This window comes from Dendrobates tinctorius, unplaced genomic scaffold, assembly GCF_039654945.1.
Source record: "Dendrobates tinctorius isolate UK_male_01 unplaced genomic scaffold, ASM3965494v1 ptg000124l, whole genome shotgun sequence".
NCBI lineage: Eukaryota > Metazoa > Chordata > Amphibia > Anura > Dendrobatidae > Dendrobates > Dendrobates tinctorius.
This window is the reverse complement of record NW_027361792.1, coordinates 2,563,892-2,587,473: the sequence shown is the minus strand read 5'-3', so window position 1 is coordinate 2,587,473 and position 23,582 is coordinate 2,563,892. Positions and strand designations below refer to the sequence as shown.

Below are 23,582 nucleotides of genomic sequence, written 5' to 3'. Positions count from 1 at the left end.
AAGCGGATAAGATTTGTGTGGTATATGTTAGCGCTGTATAAAAATAAAGATTATTATTATTATTTGCACAACTAGGCCGGTCTTGGAAAGCTGGGTGACTAAAACAGCGCCATACACTGTGTAATGGCCGTTCTCGGTACTGCAGATCAGATCACATTGACTTCTATAGAAGCTGAGCTGCAGTACCGAGAACGGTCACTACATAGTGTATGGCGCTGTGCTGTTCCAGGTACATGCACTGTATATTCGGCCACCATGGAAGCAGCAAACAGCTGGGGTGCCGGGTGTCAGACCAGAGGGTTTGGCCCTGGACTGGTGTCAGCGAAGCCCGGGCAAGTGCCAAGGTCCAATGTCAACATAAGCCATACAACACTATGGAGCGGAAAATAAAAAGCATGTATGGCGAGGAGCAGAAATCAATAGTGAAGGGGCTGACTGGGACGCGAGGGCCGCATAAACCTGGGTCGGCCGCGGTTCATCCATTCCCTTCTGGGATGTGAGGGACGCATACACCTGAGTCGCGAGGGACGCATACACTTGGATCGTGAGGGCCGCATACACCTGAAACTCGAGGGCCGCATACACCTGGGTCGGCCGCGGTTTGTCCGTTCCCTTCTGGGCAGCAAGGGCCGCATACACCTGGCACTCAAGGGCCACATACACCTGGGTGAACCGCGGTTTGTCCGTTCCCTTCTGGGCTGCAAGGGCCACATACACCTGGGTCGACTGCAGTTTGTCCGTTCCCTCTGGGTCACGAGGGCCGCATAATACACTTGATACTTGAGGGCCGCATACACCTGGGACTCGAGGGCCGCATACACCTGGGTCAGCCGCGGTTTGTCCGTACCCTTCTGGGATGCGAGGGCCGCATACACCTGGGTCGGCTACGTTTTGTCCGTTCCCTTCTGGGACCCGAGGGCCGCATACACCTGGGTCAGCCGCGGTTTGTCCTTTCCCTTCTGGGACGCGAGCCCGCATACACCTGGGTCGGCCGCGGTTTGTCCATTCCCTTCTGGGACACGAGGGCCGCATACACCTGGGTCGGCTACGGTTTCTCCCTTCCCTTCTGGGACACGAGGGCTGCATACACCTAGGTCGGCCGCGGTTTGTCTGTTCCCTTCTGGGACGAGAAGGCTGCATACACCTGGGTCGGCCGCGGTTTGTCCATTCCCTTCTGGGACATGAGGGCGGCATACACCTGGGTCGGCCACGGTTTGTCTGTTCCCTTCTGGGATACGAGGGCCGCATACACCTGGATCAGCCACGGTTTGTCCGTTCCCTTCTGGGACGCGAGGGCCGCATACACCTGAGTCGGCCGCGGTTTGTCCGTTCCCTTCTGGGACACGAGGGCCGCAAACACCTGGGTCAGCCGCGGTTTGTCCGTTCCCTTCTGGGCCGCGAGGGCCGCATACACCTGGGTCGGCCGCGGTTTGTCTGTTCCCTTCTGGGACACGAGGGCCGCATACACCTGGTTCGGCCGCGGCTTGTCCGTTCCCTTCTGGGACGCGAGGGCTGCATACACCTGGGTCGGCCGCAGTTTTTCCGTTCCCTTCTGGGACACGAGGGCCGCATACACCTGGGTCGGCCGCGGTTTGTCCGTTCCCTTCTGGGCTGCGAGGGCCGCATACACCTGGGTCGGCCGCGGTTTGTCCGTTCCCTTCTGGGACATGAGGGCCGCATACACCTGGTTCGGTCGCGGTTTGTCCGTTCCCTTCTGGGACGCGAGGGCTGCATACACCTGGGTCGGCCGCGGTTTTTCTGTTCCCTTCTGGGACACGAGGGCCGCATACACCTGGGTTGGCCGCGGTTTGTCCGTTCCCTTCTGGGCCGCGAGGGCCGCATACACCTGGGTCGGCCGCGGTTTGTTCGTTCCCTTCTGGGACCCGAGGGCCACATACACCTGGTTCGGCCGTGGTTTGTCCGTTCCCTTCTGGGACGCGAGGGACGCATACACCTGGGTCGGCTGCGGTTTTTCTGTTCCCTTCTCGGACACGAGGGCCGCATACACCTGGGTCGGCCGCGGTTTGTCCGTTCCCTTCTGGGACGCGAGGGCCGCATAGACCTGGGTCGGCCAGGGTTTGTCCGTTCCCTTCTGGGACGAGGGCCGCATACACCTGGGTCGGCCGCGGTTTGTCTGTTCCCTTCTGGGACACGAGGGCCGCATACACCTGGGTCGGCCGCGGTTTGTCCGTTCCCTTCTGGGACGCGTGGGCTGCATACACTTGAGTCGGCTGCAGTTTGTCTGTTCCCTTCTCTCTTATTCACTTATTAGGTGCATTTTATAAGCTGGTGACAAATAAGTACACCCCAACAATTTGCAATATTTATTGTCTTGCAGCACAGGGCAGCGTTCACACTTTTCTGCTACAATTTGTCTTTTTGTACAGCAAAATGTAACGATTGAGATAAAATGGTCCATGGCCACAACATGTGATCCGGCCACTGCATCAGCAAATATGGCCGGTACACAGGGGACCGACCCCAGGAGGCATCGCAGGGGTCCGAGTCATTGTAATGGGCACGTCATCCACCACTTGTCAGCCTCCACTGTTGTCCCCTTTTCTGTACCATTATATGCTGCACACCGAGCAGGGGGATGACACTGAGCAGACGGGTACATACGGCGGGTGCGACACTGAGCAGACGGGCACATACGGCGGGGGCGACACTGAGCACACGGGTACATACAGCGGGGGCAACACTGAGTACACAGGTGCATACAGCGGGGGTGACTCTGAGCACACAGGTGCATACAGCGGGGGCGACAATGAACAGACGGGTACATACGGCAGGGACGACACTGAGCACACGGGTACATACGGCGGGGGCAACACTGAGCACACTGGTACATACAGCGGGGGCGACACTGAGCACACAGGTGCATACAGCGGGGGCGACACTGAGTACACAGGTACATACAGCGGGGGCGACACTGAGCAGACAGGTACATACAGCGGGGGAGACACTGAGCACACTGGTACATACAGCGGGGGCGACACTGAGTACACAGGTACATACAGCGGGGGCGACACTGAGTACAAAGGTACATAAAGCGGGGGAGACACTGAGCACACTGGTACATACAGCGGGGGGCGACACTGAGTACACAGGTACATACAGCGGGGGCGACACTGAGTACACAGGTACATACAGCGGGGGCGACACTGAGCACACGGGTACATACAGTGGGGGCGACACTGAGTACACGGGTACATACAGCGGGGGCGACACTGAGCACACGGGTGCATACAGCGGGGGCGACACTGAGCAGACAGGTACATACAGCGGGGGTGACCCTGAGCAGACAGGTGCATACAGCTGGGGCGACACTGAGCAGACAGGTACATACAGCGGGGGCGACACTGAGCAGACAGGTACATACAGCGAGGGCGACACTGAGCACACAGGTGCATACAGCGGGGGGCGACACTGAGCAGACAGGTACATACAGCGGGGGCGACACTGGGCAGACGGGTACATACAGCAGGGGCGACACTGAGCACACAGGTACATACAGCAGGGGCGACACTGAGCACACGGGTACATACAGCGGCAGCGACACTGAGCACACAGGTACATACAGCGGGGGCGACACTGAGCACACGGGTACATACAGCGGCGGCGACACTGAGCACACGGGTACATACAGCGGGGGCGACACTGAGCACACAGGTGCATACAGCGGGGGCGACACTGAGCAGACAGGTACTTACAGCGGGGGCGACACTGAGCAGACAGGTACATACAGCGGGGGGCGACACTGAGCACACAGGTACATACAGCGGGGTCGACACTGAGTACACAGGTACATACAGCGGGGGCGACAATGAGCACACTGGCACATACAGCGGGGAGACACTGAGCACACGGGGACATACAGCGAGGGAGATAATGAGTACACAGGTACATACAGCGGGGGCGACACTGAGCAGACAGGTACATACAGCGGTGGTGACACTGAGCAGACAGGTGCATACAGCGGGGGCGACACTGAGCACACAGGTACATACAGCGGGGGCGACACTGAACAGACAGGTGCATACAGCGGGGGCGACACTGAGTACACAGGTACATACAGCGGGGGCGACACTGAGCAGACAGGTACATACAGCGGGGGCGACACTGAGCACACGGGTACATACAGTGGGGGCGACACTGAGCACACGGGTACATACAGCGGGGGCGACACTGAGCACACGGGTGCATACAGCGGGGGCGACACTGAGCACACAGGTACATACAGCGGGGGCGACACTGAGCAGACAGGTACATACAGCGGGGGTGACCCTGAGCAGACAGGTGCATACAGCGGGGGCGACACTGAGCAGACAGGTACATACAGCGGGGGCGACACTGAGCAGACAGGTACATACAGCGGGGGCGACACTGAGCACACAGGTGCATACAGCGGGGGGCGACACTGAGCAGACAGGTGCATACAGCGGGGGCGATACTGAGTACACAGGTACATACAGCGGGGGCGACACTGAGCAGACGGGTACATACAGCGGGGGCGACACTGAGCACACAGGTACATACAGCGGGGGCGACACTGAGCACACAGGTACATACAGCGGGGGCGACACTGAGCACACAGGTGCATACAGCGGGGGGCGACACTGAGCAGACAGGTGCATACAGCGGGGGCGATACTGAGTACACAGGTACATACAGCGGGGGCGACACTGAGCAGACGGGTACATACAGCGGCAGCGACACTGAGCACACAGGTACATACAGCGGGGGCGACACTGAGCACACGGGTACATACAGCGGCGGCGACACTGAGCACACGGGGGCCTACAGCGGGGGCGACACTGAGCACACAGGTGCATACAGCGGGGGCGACACTGAGCAGACAGGTACTTACAGCGGGGGCGACACTGAGCAGACAGGTACATACAGCGGGGGGCGACACTGAGAACACTGGTACATACAGCGGGGTCGACACTGAGTACACAGGTACATACAGCGGGGGCGACACTGAGCACACTGGCACATACAGCGGGGGCGACACTGAGCACACGGGGACATACAGCGAGGGAGATAATGAGTACACAGGTACATACAGCGGGGGCGACACTGAGCAGACAGGTACATACAGCGGGGGTGACACTGAGCAGACAGGTGTATACAGCGGGGGCGACACTGAGCACACAGGTACATACAGCGGGGGCGACACTGAACAGACAGGTGCATACAGCGGGGGCGACACTGAGTACACAGGTACATACAGCGGGGGCGACACTGAACAGACAGGTGCATACAGCGAGGGCGATACTGAGTACACAGGTACATACAGCGGGGGTGACACTGAACAGACAGGTACATACAGCGGGGGCGACACTGAGCAGACAGGTACATACAGCGGGGGCGACACTGAGCACACGGGTACATACAGTGGGGGCGACACTGAACAGACAGGTGCATACAGCGGGGGCGACACTGAGTACACAGGTACATACAGCGGGGGCGACACTGAACAGACAGGTACATACAGCGGGGGCGACACTGAGCAGACAGGTACATACAGCGGGGGCGACACTGAGCACACGGGTACATACAGTGGGGGCGACACTGAGTACACGGGTACATACAGCGGGGGCGACACTGAGCACACGGGTGCATACAGCGGGGGCGACACTGAGCACACAGGTACATACAGCGGGGGTGACCCTGAGCAGACAGGTGCATACAGCGAGGGCGATACTGAGTACACAGGTACATACAGCGGGGGCGACACTGAGCAGACGGGTACATACGGCGGGGCGACACTGAGCAGACGGGTACATACAGCAGGGGCGACACTGAGCACACGGGTACATACAGCGGCAGCGACACTGAGCACACAGGTACATACAGCGGGGGCGACACTGAGCACACGGGTACATACAGCGGCGGCGACACTGAGCACACGGGGGCCTACAGCGGGGGCGACACTGAGCACACAGGTGCATACAGCGGGGGCGACACTGAACAGACAGGTGCATACAGCGAGGGCGATACTGAGTACACAGGTACATACAGCGGGGGTGACACTGAACAGACAGGTACATACAGCGGGGGCGACACTGAGTACACGGGTACATACAGCGGGGGCGACACTGAGTACACGGGTACATACAGCGGGGGCGACACTGAGCAGACAGGTGCATACAGCGAGGGCGATACTGAGTACACAGGTACATACAGCGGGGGTGACACTGAACAGACAGGTACATACAGCGGGGGCGACACTGAGTACACGGGTACATACAGCGGGGGCGACACTGAGCACACGGGTGCATACAGCGGGGGCGACACTGAGCACACAGGTACATACAGCGGGGGTGACCCTGAACAGACAGGTGCATACAGCGAGGGCGATACTGAGTACACAGGTACATACAGCGGGGGTGACACTGAACAGACAGGTACATACAGCGGGGGCGACACTGAGCAGACAGGTACATACAGCGGGGGCGACACTGAGCACACGGGTACATACAGTGGGGGCGACACTGAACAGACAGGTGCATACAGCGGGGGCGACACTGAGTACACAGGTACATACAGCGGGGGCGACACTGAACAGACAGGTACATACAGCGGGGGCGACACTGAGCAGACAGGTACATACAGCGGGGGCGACACTGAGCACACGGGTACATACAGTGGGGGCGACACTGAGTACACGGGTACATACAGCGGGGGCGACACTGAGCACACGGGTGCATACAGCGGGGGCGACACTGAGCAGACAGGTACATACAGCGGGGGTGACCCTGAGCAGACAGGTGCATACAGCGAGGGCGATACTGAGTACACAGGTACATACAGCGGGGGCGACACTGAGCAGACGGGTACATACGGCGGGGCGACACTGAGCAGACGGGTACATACAGCAGGGGCGACACTGAGCACACGGGTACATACAGCGGCAGCGACACTGAGCACACAGGTACATACAGCGGGGGCGACACTGAGCACACGGGTACATACAGCGGCGGCGACACTGAGCACACGGGGGCCTACAGCGGGGGCGACACTGAGCACACAGGTGCATACAGCGGGGGCGACACTGAGCAGACAGGTACTTACAGCGGGGGCGACACTGAGCAGACAGGTACATACAGCGGGGGGCGACACTGAGCACACTGGTACATACAGCGGGGTCGACACTGAGTACACAGGTACATACAGCGGGGGCGACACCGAGCACACTGGCACATACAGCGGGGCGACACTGAGCACACGGGGACATACAGCGAGGGAGATAATGAGTACACAGGTACATACAGCGGGGGCGACACTGAGCAGACAGGTGCATACAGCGGGGGCGACACTGAGCACACAGGTACATACAGCGGGGGGCGACACTGAACAGACAGGTACATACAGCGGGGGCGACACTGAGCAGACAGGTACATACAGCGGGGGCGACACTGAGCACACGGGTACATACAGTGGGGGCGACACTGAACAGACAGGTGCATACAGCGGGGGCGACACTGAGTACACAGGTACATACAGCGGGGGCGACACTGAGCAGACAGGTACATACAGCGGGGGCGACACTGAGCAGACAGGTACATACAGCGGGGGCGACACTGAGCAGACAGGTACATACAGCGGGGGCGACACTGAGCACACGGGTACATACAGTGGGGGCGACACTGAGTACACGGGTACATACAGCGGGGGCGACACTGAGCACACGGGTGCATACAGCGGGGGCGACACTGAGCACACAGGTACATACAGCGGGGGCGACACTGAGCAGACAGGTACATACAGCGGGGGTGACCCTGAGCAGACAGGTGCATACAGCTGGGGCGACACTGAGCAGACAGGTGCATACAGCGGGGGCGACACTGAGCAGACAGGTACATACAGCGGGGGCGACACTGAGCACACAGGTGCATACAGCGGGGGGCGACACTGAGCAGACAGGTGCATACAGCGAGGGCGATACTGAGTACACAGGTACATACAGCGGGGGCGACACTGAGCAGACGGGTACATACAGCAGGGGCGACACTGAGCACACGGGTACATACAGCGGCAGCGACACTGAGCACACAGGTACATACAGCGGGGGCGACACTGAGCACACGGGTACATACAGCGGCGGCGACACTGAGCACACGGGGGCCTACAGCGGGGGCGACACTGAGCAGACAGGTGCATACAGCGGGGGCGACACTGAGCAGACAGGTACTTACAGCGGGGTCGACACTGAGCAGACAGGTACATACAGCGGGGGGCGACACTGAGCACACTGGTACATACAGCGGGGTCGACACTGAGTACACAGGTTCATACAGCGGGGGCGACACTGAGCAGACAGGTACATACAGCGGGGGCGACACTGAGCACACAGGTACATACAGCGGGGGCGACACTGAACAGACAGGTGCATACAGCGAGGGCGATACTGAGTACACAGGTACATACAGCGAGGGCGATACTGAGCAGACAGGTACATACAGCGGGGGCGACACTGAACAGACAGGTACATACAGCGGGGGCGACACTGAACAGACAGGTGCATACAGCGAGGGCGACACTGAGCACACAGGTACATACAGCGAGGGTGACACTGAGTACACTGGTACATACAGCGGGGGCGACACTGAGCAGACAGGTACATACAGCGGGGGCGACACTGAACAGACAGGTGCATACAGCGGGGGCGACACTGAACAGACAGGTGCATACAGCGGGGGCGACACTGAACAGACAGGTGCATACAGCGAGGGCGATACTGAGTACACAGGTACATACAGCGAGGGCGATACTGAGCAGACAGGTACATACAGCGGGGGCGACACTGAGCACACAGGTACATACAGCGGGGGCGACACTGAACAGACAGGTGCATACAGCGAGGGCGACACTGAGCACACAGGTACATACAGCGAGGGTGACACTGAGTACACTGGTACATACAGCGGGGGCGACACTGAGCAGACAGGTACATACAGCGGGGGCGACACTGAACAGACAGGTGCATACAGCGGGGGCGACACTGAACAGACAGGTACATACAGCGGGGGCGACACTGAACAGACAGGTACATACAGCGGGGGCGACACTGAGCACACAGGTACATACAGCGGGGGCGACACTGAGCACACAGGTACATACAGCGGGGGCGACACTGAGCAGACAGGTACATACAGCGGGGGCGACACTGAGCAGACAGGTACATACAGCGGGGGGCGACACTGTGCACACAGGTACATACAGCGAGGGCGACACTGAGCAGACAGGTACATACAGCGGGGGCGACACTGAGCAGACAGGTACATACAGCGGGGGCGATACTGAGTACACAGGTACATACAGCGGGGGCGACACTGAGCACACAGGTACATACAGCGGGGGCGACACTGAGCAGACAGGTACATACAGCGGGGGCGACACTGAGCACACAGGTACATACAGCGGGGGCGACACTGAGCACACAGGTGCATACAGCGGGGGCGACACTGAACAGACAGGTACATACAGCGGGGGCGACACTGAACAGACAGGTGCATACAGCGGGGGCGACACTGAGCACACAGGTACATACAGCGGGGGCGACACTGAACAGACAGGTGCATACAGCGGGGGCGACACTGAGTACACAGGTACATACAGCGGGGGCGACACTGAACAGACAGGTGCATACAGCGAGGGCGATACTGAGTACACAGGTACATACAGCGGGGGTGACACTGAACAGACAGGTACATACAGCGGGGGCGACACTGAGCAGACAGGTACATACAGCGGGGGCGACACTGAGCACACGGGTACATACAGTGGGGGCGACACTGAACAGACAGGTGCATACAGCGGGGGCGACACTGAGTACACAGGTACATACAGCGGGGGCGACACTGAACAGACAGGTACATACAGCGGGGGCGACACTGAGCAGACAGGTACATACAGCGGGGGCGACACTGAGCACACGGGTACATACAGTGGGGGCGACACTGAGTACACGGGTACATACAGCGGGGGCGACACTGAGCACACGGGTGCATACAGCGGGGGCGACACTGAGCACACAGGTACATACAGCGGGGGTGACCCTGAGCAGACAGGTGCATACAGCGAGGGCGATACTGAGTACACAGGTACATACAGCGGGGGCGACACTGAGCAGACGGGTACATACGGCGGGGCGACACTGAGCAGACGGGTACATACAGCAGGGGCGACACTGAGCACACGGGTACATACAGCGGCAGCGACACTGAGCACACAGGTACATACAGCGGGGGCGACACTGAGCACACGGGTACATACAGCGGCGGCGACACTGAGCACACGGGGGCCTACAGCGGGGGCGACACTGAGCACACAGGTGCATACAGCGGGGGCGACACTGAACAGACAGGTGCATACAGCGAGGGCGATACTGAGTACACAGGTACATACAGCGGGGGTGACACTGAACAGACAGGTACATACAGCGGGGGCGACACTGAGTACACGGGTACATACAGCGGGGGCGACACTGAGCACACGGGTGCATACAGCGGGGGCGACACTGAGCACACAGGTACATACAGCGGGGGTGACCCTGAACAGACAGGTGCATACAGCGAGGGCGATACTGAGTACACAGGTACATACAGCGGGGGTGACACTGAACAGACAGGTACATACAGCGGGGGCGACACTGAGCAGACAGGTACATACAGCGGGGGCGACACTGAGCACACGGGTACATACAGTGGGGGCGACACTGAACAGACAGGTGCATACAGCGGGGGCGACACTGAGTACACAGGTACATACAGCGGGGGCGACACTGAACAGACAGGTACATACAGCGGGGGCGACACTGAGCAGACAGGTACATACAGCGGGGGCGACACTGAGCACACGGGTACATACAGTGGGGGCGACACTGAGTACACGGGTACATACAGCGGGGGCGACACTGAGCACACGGGTGCATACAGCGGGGGCGACACTGAGCAGACAGGTACATACAGCGGGGGTGACCCTGAGCAGACAGGTGCATACAGCGAGGGCGATACTGAGTACACAGGTACATACAGCGGGGGCGACACTGAGCAGACGGGTACATACGGCGGGGCGACACTGAGCAGACGGGTACATACAGCAGGGGCGACACTGAGCACACGGGTACATACAGCGGCAGCGACACTGAGCACACAGGTACATACAGCGGGGGCGACACTGAGCACACGGGTACATACAGCGGCGGCGACACTGAGCACACGGGGGCCTACAGCGGGGGCGACACTGAGCAGACAGGTACATACAGCGGGGGCGACACTGAGCAGACAGGTACATACAGCGGGGGCGACACTGAGCAGACAGGTACATACAGCGGGGGCGACACTGAGCACACGGGTACATACAGTGGGGGCGACACTGAGTACACGGGTACATACAGCGGGGGCGACACTGAGCACACGGGTGCATACAGCGGGGGCGACACTGAGCACACAGGTACATACAGCGGGGGCGACACTGAGCAGACAGGTACATACAGCGGGGGTGACCCTGAGCAGACAGGTGCATACAGCTGGGGCGACACTGAGCAGACAGGTGCATACAGCGGGGGCGACACTGAGCAGACAGGTACATACAGCGGGGGCGACACTGAGCACACAGGTGCATACAGCGGGGGGCGACACTGAGCAGACAGGTGCATACAGCGAGGGCGATACTGAGTACACAGGTACATACAGCGGGGGCGACACTGAGCAGACGGGTACATACAGCAGGGGCGACACTGAGCACACGGGTACATACAGCGGCAGCGACACTGAGCACACAGGTACATACAGCGGGGGCGACACTGAGCACACGGGTACATACAGCGGCGGCGACACTGAGCACACGGGGGCCTACAGCGGGGGCGACACTGAGCAGACAGGTGCATACAGCGGGGGCGACACTGAGCAGACAGGTACTTACAGCGGGGTCGACACTGAGCAGACAGGTACATACAGCGGGGGGCGACACTGAGCACACTGGTACATACAGCGGGGTCGACACTGAGTACACAGGTTCATACAGCGGGGGCGACACTGAGCAGACAGGTACATACAGCGGGGGCGACACTGAGCACACAGGTACATACAGCGGGGGCGACACTGAACAGACAGGTGCATACAGCGAGGGCGATACTGAGTACACAGGTACATACAGCGAGGGCGATACTGAGCAGACAGGTACATACAGCGGGGGCGACACTGAACAGACAGGTACATACAGCGGGGGCGACACTGAACAGACAGGTGCATACAGCGAGGGCGATACTGAGTACACAGGTACATACAGCGGGGGCGACACTGAACAGACAGGTGCATACAGCGGGGGCGACACTGAACAGACAGGTGCATACAGCGGGGGCGACACTGAACAGACAGGTGCATACAGCGGGGGCGACACTGAACAGACAGGTGCATACAGCGGGGGCGACACTGAACAGACAGGTGCATACAGCGAGGGCGATACTGAGTACACAGGTACATACAGCGAGGGCGATACTGAGCAGACAGGTACATACAGCGGGGGCGACACTGAGCACACAGGTACATACAGCGGGGGCGACACTGAACAGACAGGTGCATACAGCGAGGGCGACACTGAGCACACAGGTACATACAGCGAGGGTGACACTGAGTACACTGGTACATACAGCGGGGGCGACACTGAGCAGACAGGTACATACAGCGGGGGCGACACTGAACAGACAGGTGCATACAGCGGGGGCGACACTGAACAGACAGGTACATACAGCGGGGGCGACACTGAACAGACAGGTACATACAGCGGGGGCGACACTGAGCACACAGGTACATACAGCGGGGGCGACACTGAGCACACAGGTACATACAGCGGGGGCGACACTGAGCAGACAGGTACATACAGCGGGGGCGACACTGAGCAGACAGGTACATACAGCGGGGGGCGACACTGTGCACACAGGTACATACAGCGAGGGCGACACTGAGCAGACAGGTACATACAGCGGGGGCGACACTGAGCAGACAGGTACATACAGCGGGGGCGATACTGAGTACACAGGTACATACAGCGGGGGCGACACTGAGCACACAGGTACATACAGCGGGGGCGACACTGAGCAGACAGGTACATACAGCGGGGGCGACACTGAGCACACAGGTACATACAGCGGGGGCGACACTGAGCACACAGGTGCATACAGCGGGGGCGACACTGAACAGACAGGTACATACAGCGGGGGCGACACTGAACAGACAGGTGCATACAGCGGGGGCGACACTGAGCACACAGGTACATACAGCGGGGGCGACACTGAACAGACAGGTGCATACAGCGGGGGCGACACTGAGTACACAGGTACATACAGCGGGGGCGACACTGAACAGACAGGTGCATACAGCGAGGGCGATACTGAGTACACAGGTACATACAGCGGGGGTGACACTGAACAGACAGGTACATACAGCGGGGGCGACACTGAGCAGACAGGTACATACAGCGGGGGCGACACTGAGCACACGGGTACATACAGTGGGGGCGACACTGAACAGACAGGTGCATACAGCGGGGGCGACACTGAGTACACAGGTACATACAGCGGGGGCGACACTGAACAGACAGGTACATACAGCGGGGGCGACACTGAGCAGACAGGTACATACAGCGGGGGCGACACTGAGCACACGGGTACATACAGTGGGGGCGACACTGAGTACACGGGTACATACAGCGGGGGCGACACTGAGCACACGGGTGCATACAGCGGGGGCGACACTGAGCACACAGGTACATACAGCGGGGGTGACCCTGAGCAGACAGGTGCATACAGCGAGGGCGATACTGAGTACACAGGTACATACAGCGGGGTGGACACTGAGCAGACGGGTACATACGGCGGGGCGACACTGAGCAGACGGGTACATACAACAGGGGCGACACTGAGCACACGGGTGCATACAGCGGGGGCGACACTGAGCACACAGGTACATACAGCGGGGGCGACACTGAGCAGACAGGTACATACAGCGGGGGTGACCCTGAGCAGACAGGTGCATACAGCTGGGGCGACACTGAGCAGACAGGTGCATACAGCGGGGGCGACACTGAGCAGACAGGTACATACAGCGGGGGCGACACTGAGCACACAGGTGCATACAGCGGGGGGCGACACTGAGCAGACAGGTGCATACAGCGAGGACGATACTGAGTACACAGGTACATACAGCGGGGGCGACACTGAGCAGACGGGTACATACAGCAGGGGCGACACTGAGCACACGGGTACATACAGCGGCAGCGACACTGAGCACACAGGTACATACAGCGGGGGCGACACTGAGCACACGGGTACATACAGCGGCGGCGACACTGAGCACACGGGGGCCTACAGCGGGGGCGACACTGAGCAGACAGGTGCATACAGCGGGGGCGACACTGAGCAGACAGGTACTTACAGCGGGGTCGACACTGAGCAGACAGGTACATACAGCGGGGGGCGACACTGAGCACACTGGTACATACAGCGGGGTCGACACTGAGTACACAGGTTCATACAGCGGGGGCGACACTGAGCAGACAGGTACATACAGCGGGGGCGACACTGAGCACACAGGTACATACAGCGGGGGCGACACTGAACAGACAGGTGCATACAGCGAGGGCGATACTGAGTACACAGGTACATACAGCGAGGGCGATACTGAGCAGACAGGTACATACAGCGGGGGCGACACTGAACAGACAGGTACATACAGCGGGGGCGACACTGAACAGACAGGTGCATACAGCGAGGGCGATACTGAGTACACAGGTACATACAGCGGGGGCGACACTGAACAGACAGGTGCATACAGCGGGGGCGACACTGAACAGACAGGTGCATACAGCGGGGGCGACACTGAACAGACAGGTGCATACAGCGGGGGCGACACTGAACAGACAGGTGCATACAGCGGGGGCGACACTGAACAGACAGGTGCATACAGCGAGGGCGATACTGAGTACACAGGTACATACAGCGAGGGCGATACTGAGCAGACAGGTACATACAGCGGGGGCGACACTGAGCACACAGGTACATACAGCGGGGGCGACACTGAACAGACAGGTGCATACAGCGAGGGCGACACTGAGCACACAGGTACATACAGCGAGGGTGACACTGAGTACACTGGTACATACAGCGGGGGCGACACTGAGCAGACAGGTACATACAGCGGGGGCGACACTGAACAGACAGGTGCATACAGCGGGGGCGACACTGAACAGACAGGTACATACAGCGGGGGCGACACTGAACAGACAGGTACATACAGCGGGGGCGACACTGAGCACACAGGTACATACAGCGGGGGCGACACTGAGCACACAGGTACATACAGCGGGGGCGACACTGAGCAGACAGGTACATACAGCGGGGGCGACACTGAGCAGACAGGTACATACAGCGGGGGGCGACACTGTGCACACAGGTACATACAGCGAGGGCGACACTGAGCAGACAGGTACATACAGCGGGGGCGACACTGAGCAGACAGGTACATACAGCGGGGGCGATACTGAGTACACAGGTACATACAGCGGGGGCGACACTGAGCACACAGGTACATACAGCGGGGGCGACACTGAGCAGACAGGTACATACAGCGGGGGCGACACTGAGCACACAGGTACATACAGCGGGGGCGACACTGAGCACACAGGTGCATACAGCGGGGGCGACACTGAACAGACAGGTACATACAGCGGGGGCGACACTGAACAGACAGGTGCATACAGCGGGGGCGACACTGAACAGACAGGTGCATACAGCGAGGGCGATACTGAGTACACAGGTACATACAGTGAGGGCGATACTGAGCAGACAGGTACATACAGCGGGGGCGACACTGAGCACACAGGTACATACAGCGGGGGCGACACTGAACAGACAGGTGCATACAGCGAGGGCGACACTGAGCACACAGGTACATACAGCGAGGGTGACACTGAGCAGACAGGTACATACAGCGGGGGCGACACTGAGCAGACAGGTACATACAGCGGGGGCGACACTGAACAGACAGGTGCATACAGCGGGGGCGACACTGAACAGACAGGTACATACAGCGGGGGCGACACTGAACAGACAGGTACATACAGCGGGGGCGACACTGAGCAGACAGGTACATACAGCGGGGGCGACACTGAGCACACAGGTACATACAGCGGGGGCGACACTGAGCACACGGGTACATACAGCGGCGGCGACACTGAGCACACAGGTACATACAGCGGGGGCGACACTGAGCACACTGGTACATACAGCGGGGGGCGACACTGAGCACACAGGTACATACAGCGGGAGTGACACTGAGCAGACAGGTACATACAGCGGGAGTGACACTGAGCAGACAGGTACATACAGCGGGGGCGACACTGAGCACACAGGTACATACAGCGGGGGCGACACTGAGCACACAGGTACATACAGCGGGGGCGACACTGAGCACACGGGTACATACAGCGGCAGCGACACTGAGCACACAGGTACATACAGCGGGGGCGACACTGAGCACACTGGTACATACAGCGGGGGGCGACACTGAGCACACAGGTACATACAGCGGGAGTGACACTGAGCAGACAGGTACATACAGCGGGAGTGACACTGAGCAGACAGGTACATACAGCGGGGGCGACACTGAGCACACGGGTACATACAGCGGCAGCGACACTGAGCACACAGGTCCATACAGCAGAGGCGACAATGAGCACACGGGTACATACAGCGGGGGCGACACTGAGCACACGGGTACATACAGCGGGGGCGACACTGAGCACACTGGTACATACAGCGGGGGCGACACTGAGCACACTGGTACATACAGCGGGGGCGACACTGAGCACACAGGTGCATACAGCGGGGGTGACACTGAGCAGACAGGTACATACAGCGGGGGGCGACACTGAGCACACATTTACATACAGCGGGGGCGACACTGAGCAGACAGGTGCATACAGCGGGGGGCGACACTGAGCACACAGGTACATACAGCGGGAGTGACACTGAGCAGACAGGTACATACAGCGGCGGCGACACTGAACAGACAGGTGCATACAGCGAGGGCGATACTGAGCAGACAGGTACATACAGCGAGGGCGATACTGAGCACACAGGTACATACAGCGGGGGGCGACACTGAGCAGACAGGTACATACAGCGGGGGCGACACTGAGCAGACAGGTACATACAGCGGGGGCGACACTGAGCAGACAGGTACATACAGCGGGGGGCGACACTGTGCACACAGGTACATACAGCGAGGGCGACACTGAACAGACAGGTACATACAGCGGGGGCGACACTGAGCAGACAGGTACATACAGCGGGGGCGACACTGAGCACACAGGTACATACAGCGGGGGAGACACTGAGCACACAGGTACATACAGCGAGGGCGACACTGAACAGACAGGTGCATACAGCGGGGGCAACACTGAGCACACGGGTACATACAGCGAGGGCGATACTGAGCACACAGGTACATACAGCGGGGGCGACACTGAGCAGACAGGTACATACAGCGGGGGCGACACTGAGCACACAGGTACATACAGCGGGGGCGACACTGAGCAGACAGGTGCATACAGCGAGGGCGATACTGAGCGCACAGGTACATACAGCGGGGGCGACACTGAGCAGACAGGTGCATACAGCGAGGGCGATACTGAGCACACAGGTACATACAGCGGGGGGCGACACTGAGCACACTGGTACATACAGCGGGGGCGACACTGAGCACACGGGTACATACAGCGGGGGCGACACTGAACAGACAGGTACATACAGCGGGGGCGACACTGAACAGACAGGTACATACAGCGAGGGCGATACTGAGCACACAGGTGCATACAGCGGGGGCGACACTGAACAGACAGGTACATACAGCGGGGGCGACACTGAACAGACAGGTACATACAGCGAGGGCGATACTGAGCAGACAGGTACATACAGCGGGGGCGACACTGAGCACACAGGTACATACAGTGGGGGCGACACTGAACAGACAGGTACATACAGCGGGGGCGACACTGAGCACACAGGTACATACAGCGGGGGCGGCACTGAGCACACAGGTGCATACAGCGGGGGCGACACTGAGCAGACAGGTACATACAGCGGGGGGCGACACTGAGCACACAGGTACATACAGCGAGGGTGACACTGAGTACACTGGTACATACAGCGGGGGCGACACTGAGCACACATTTACATACAGCGGGGGTGACACTGAGCAGACAGGTACATACAGCTGGGGCGACACTGAGCAGACAGGTACATACAGCGGGAGTGACACTGAGCAGACAGGTACATACAGCGGGAGTGACACTGAGCAGACAGGTACATACAGCGGGGGCGACACTGAGCAGACAGGTACATACAGCGGGGGTGAGTGTTATGGGGTCGGAGGAGCCACCATCACCACCTGAGCTCTTTTAGCTCATCCAAAACCTTCCCAACACGTATGGATTCTGACACCGTCACCTTATTAGTTGTGATTTATTTACGTTAGTGCAGATTCCTTCGTTTCTAGACATTTAATTAAATCTCTTTATACTGCGTCCAATCATTGAGGAGATTATTGGAAGTATGATGGCGCGGAGCCGATTTTACTGGCGGGGTCTCCTCACCTGACCCTGAGTGCTCCGACGCTCTGCTAGGAACGCATCGACTCATATTCAAAGGGCTTCACCTACCTGTGCAAATTGAAATTCCAAATTCCATACAAGAATTCTATTGCTGCAGTTGAAAATGCTTTTTATTATATATATACATATTTAGATATTAATTGCATATGATTTCTAGATATTTTTACATTGTTTATATATTTACTAATCATCTGTGTATTTATGTGCATCTCTATACCTACTCTTGGATATTTCATATACAGATATTTTTAAGTACCGGCGCCTTTAAGAGGGCAAGTTAATCGAAAGCCAAGCCTGGTAACAGTACGAGCGTACTGCGCAGGCGCACAACATTCACTCGCTCTGGTGTGAGACTGAGTCAGAACCCTGTGTAAACGATCCCAGAGCGCATCGATGTGACCGTCTCCTGCGCTGCTCATCATTTCTATGGCTGCAAACCAGAGTGTGTGACCGCGGGAGACGCCGGGAGCAATGACCCCCGGGGAACCGGAGGTATGAGGGGTGGAGTGGGCAGAGAGGCTGGCATGGGACTGTTACATGGGGCTGCTGCACGCCGCCTCTTATTAAAGGGAACGGAAATCACCCGGACGCCTTGATTTATTTTATTTTGCTTTTTTCTATTTTGTGCTTTCGTTATTTCCTCCTGGTTTTATGTTTATGTATCGGATTGTTACTAATATATATATATATTTTTTTAATTTGGAAAGCGACATGATTCAACCTCTATGTATAATAGTCAGTGCTGTCCGTTCTGTGTACGCAGCTCCTGTGCAGACCGATGTGTGTCCAGGCGATATGCGGGTAGATGGATCTTGTCATCTTTCTCTAATACACCTCTGGTGTCATGGAAGAGAGGGTGACGGCAAGACTGCGCTCCACAGGGGTTGTGCTGTGGGTGGCTCCACTATTACTCCCCAGCAACAGGCCCGCTGTCTTGGGGTCATACTTGATTCCGAGCTTTCCTTTGCCCCCCACATTCGATCACTGGCTCGCTCTTGTTATCTGCACCTCAAAACATTTCTAGAATTCGACCTTTTCTTTCTTTTGACTCTGCAAAAACTCTTACTGTTTCTCTTATTCATTCTCGTCTGGACTATTGTAACTCTCTTCTAATCGGTCTCCCTCTTACCAAACTCTCCCCTCTCCAATCTGTCCTGAATGCTGCAGCCAGGATCATATTCCTCACCAATCGTTACACCGATGCCTCTACCTTGTGCCAGTCATTACACTGGCTACCCATCCACTCCAGAATCCAGTACAAACTTATTACCCTCACCCACAAAGCCCTCCATGGCTCAGCACCACCCTACATCTCCTCCCTTGTTTCAGTATACCACCCTACCCGTGCCCTCCGTTCTGCTGATGACCTGAGGTTAGCATCCTCAATCAGAACCTCCCACTCCCGTCTCCAAGACTTTACACGTGCTGCGCCAATTCTTTGGAATGCTCTTCCCAGGTCAATACGATTAGTCCCCAATCCCCACAATTTTAAGCGTGTCCTGAAAACGCATTTATTCAGACTGGCCTATCGCCTCAACGCACTAACCTAATCTATCCCTGTGTGGCACAGCCAAAAGTTTTAGGCCTGTTTCACACTTCCGTTTTTGACCCGGAGGAATGAAGTCAGGAGGAAATTTAACCCTGAAATCATTTCTGGCGGACAGAGAAAAAAAAAATTCTCTCTAGTTAGGAACGGATCCGCTTTCCGCCTCTTTGGCGGATTTTAACTGACACAAAAACTGAAGTGTTAAACAGGCCTTACCATAACCAGGTTCCCCGCATCATGTTCCCACATGCTTTATGCATCCATTAGCCCTCTGTGTCTGTACTGATACACACTTAACATTATGGCTGGTCCATACAATCAGGGCAACTGTTACCACCCACCTTTCGTGTCTCCCCTCTTTCCTCATAGATTGTAAGCTTGCGAGCAGGGCCCTCACTCCTCTTGGTATCTGTTATGATCTATGTGATTATTGTTATGCTGTAATGTCTATTGTCTGTACAAATCCCCTCCGAAATGTAAAGTGCTGCGGAATATGTCGGCGCTATAAAAATAAAATTTATTATTATTATGGAGACACATAGGTCTGCGGATGAGCTGTGTGCACAAAATGGAATATAGATATTCTGATTTGTTTTCTGTTTTTGGTTACCCTATGTCACCCCCCCCACTCCCACACAGTGTCTAGAAAAAGGAAAGCGCAGCGCCACACACTGTGTAGTGGCCGTTCTCAGTACTGCAGCTCGGATCACATTCACTTCAATAGGAGCAGAGCTGTTGGTATTTGTAACACAAGATATGATCTGCCCCTGCCTCTCCGCCTGCCCCTGCCTCTCCGCCTGCCCCTGCCTCTCCGCCACTGTCCGTTTCTCTGTCTACATCTGTATTTAGTGGAGTCACACGAAATAGCCGGTGGTGTCTGATTGCGGCTATTAGTGCTGCCATTTTGTACCGTGCAGTCTTTCTATAACCGGACGGTCTCGGAGCCGCTTGTGGTTTGGAGATTGTGTCTCTCTCTCACTTGGGCACAGTCACTTACATTCTGGGATGAGGTGGACGCTATTTACAGGCACTGCGGTTTCTGTGGCTTATATTAGCGTGGGCCGTCTGCCCCCCGCGGGCAGTATAACCGTACGATGAGGAGACATTTGTGGTTTTAGAAAGGAAAAAAAAAAAGTTTCCCCTTTTTTGCTTCCAAAAATACCATCTGTTTCTCCGATACCTCACTTCCTAAAAATACACTTTCTGCTGTGGGAGGACCCCGGCCAGAACGGGAGTGTAGCGGGTGGTTCGGCACTGTCAAATCTGCAGTATCGTGTAGCCTCCCCAGGGTCTGAAGGGTTAAATGGTTCCGAGATCAGTGACCGCCATGAGGTATATTTGGGCGCCTCTATGTATATCTCTGGGTTGCTGTGAGACGTGAGGTCAGCCTCTGTGGCCATCTGTCCTTGTGTCCCGCAGGATGACAGACGTGGAAGAAAACTGAGGAGGACGAAGGTGCGGGATTAATGGAATTACTGCACCCGGGATTATCCGCTCCGCCAAGGCCGTTTTGAAGTTTTATAGATTTGAATAATCCGCAAAAGAAGAAGTAGAACGTTTTGAGTGAAATGAACGTCCACTAATCCGGAAGTGAGTGGGCTGCGACAAATACCGTCCCATTGTGGGTTAGCAGGGGCGTCTGCAGGTGGAGTGGTTTATGAAGGTCCGGACAGGTGGATTTTGGGGCGGCGTGAGGAACGTTGGGTTTCCGAGTGACGATCGATGACTGATCAGGACGTTGAGCCGTGAGTACGTTTTTATAAACTTGTCTTCCAATAATTCCGAATCTCGATAATCTGGAAATTATTGGATTATCAGAGGCGCCGAGTCATCAGAGTTTGCGCCAGAAATCTCCTGTAACACTGAAATATTGCACACGTTTGTAACTTTTTGCCTTTTTTATCCGCGCTCAACTTTTATGAGAAGTTTTCAGGATTTAGCCGGGAGGAGGCCGAGCGCTTCCGACATTAGTAAATTATGGGGAAAATGTGCTGCAGCCCCCAACGCTTGGAGATTTGTCACATTGGCGCCCGGCAGCAGTCCCTGCATTAATACTGACCCCGATCTTGGTGAATCACCCCATAGAGAACATCCGCGTTCTGAAATCTGTTTTTTTTTTTTTTTTTTTACGTTTGTCAGGATCTGAGGAGCAGAATTGATGCTCACGGCGGCTCCATCCACCGACGGACCTCACTTACAGTAATGGTGTAGTCTGGTTTCCGATTTTGGGCTTTGGTTATGTTCACATCTGAAGTTTTATTTTCACAGGGTGATTGTCTCAGCAAATTGACAGCAGCGATATCCGCAGTAAACTGTGTTTTTGGAGTGTGGGAGTGAAACAGAGTATCCAAAAAAAAAAAACAAGCAAACACTGGGGGCAATAAGCAAACCCTGTACAGATGAGGCGTTTGGGATCCTGGACTCCGGTGCTGCTCACACGTTGCTCCTGCACCTGGTGCACTTGTGTAGTCACTAGGTGTCATTCTGGTGGGTGTGTATATACGTCCGCGTGCGGCTCTGCAGGACGCGTTTCGCAGCCTCGTGTCCTATGAGCACAGCTGGACGGGATGACGCTTTGTGTATCCACCATGCGGGTGACAGCCGGCGCTTCTCCTGTAATCAGACGCTAACTGCAGCCTGCAGGTCAGGGTCAATATTGGCAGAGCTGTGTACACTTTCCTGGCGCTCTCGTAGTGTGTTTTTGTCAGGCTGGTATCAAGTGTGCCAACGTGGGCGACCTGCAGAGCGCCGCTGCGTGTTTGGGAAGCAATGACGTGTCCGCCTGAGCCGGCAGCTCACTAATGACATATAGCGGGCACTACGACTCTCAGCGGATGCCGCTCTATTCTGTAGGTGATTGGTCGCTGTGGGGCATTTGCTGCTGGCAGTCGGTAGTGTTCAATGTAGCGCCGTGCATTGGGTACCCGACATGCTGCCTCTTGATCAAATTTTAGCAAGGGTTCATGTAAAAGTGGCCTTATTCTTGTGTTCTAATCACAGGTCTGGTCAGGTACGGCAGCTCGGCTCCTTATGAAGTGAATGTGATCTGAGCTGCAATCCAAGAACTGCCACAGAGGCTACGCTAGGCTTCTTCTGGCTTTGTACACTGTGTTTACTCACACACCATGAAACCAGCTGATCGATGCTGGTGTTGGCCCCCCACTGACATAGCACTGATGACTTTTTAAAGTCGTTGCTGGCTGCAGGAGATCAGCGGGGGGGGGGGGGGGGGGCGGTGTGAGTGAGTAATCAGGTTTGTTTTTTTTACCACCAAATTCTTTAGTCAATAGATGATGGTCACAGAGCATGCCCACAACACTTCCCCCATAGAAGGTGATAGATGATGGTCACAGAG

At 57.1% G+C, this 23,582-nt stretch overlaps 1 protein-coding gene across 6 annotated transcripts in view; it reads left to right on the top strand.

Annotated features, from left to right (window-relative positions):
* The first annotated feature begins 18,993 nt into the window (after window positions 1-18,993).
* LARGE2 (LARGE xylosyl- and glucuronyltransferase 2) overlaps window positions 18,994-23,582 on the top strand; it is a 46,658-nt gene continuing 42,069 nt past the window's right edge. For 3 of the 6 annotated variants that reach the window (XM_073541692.1, XM_073541698.1, XM_073541699.1), the window contains exons 1-2: window positions 18,994-19,173; window positions 21,647-21,817. The gene's annotated coding sequence lies outside the window, so the exon portion shown is untranslated. Of the gene's footprint in view, window positions 19,174-21,646; window positions 21,818-21,856; window positions 21,977-23,582 lie in introns of those variants that run through there. The other 3 variants (XM_073541693.1, XM_073541697.1, XM_073541694.1) reach the window with 3 other exon arrangements.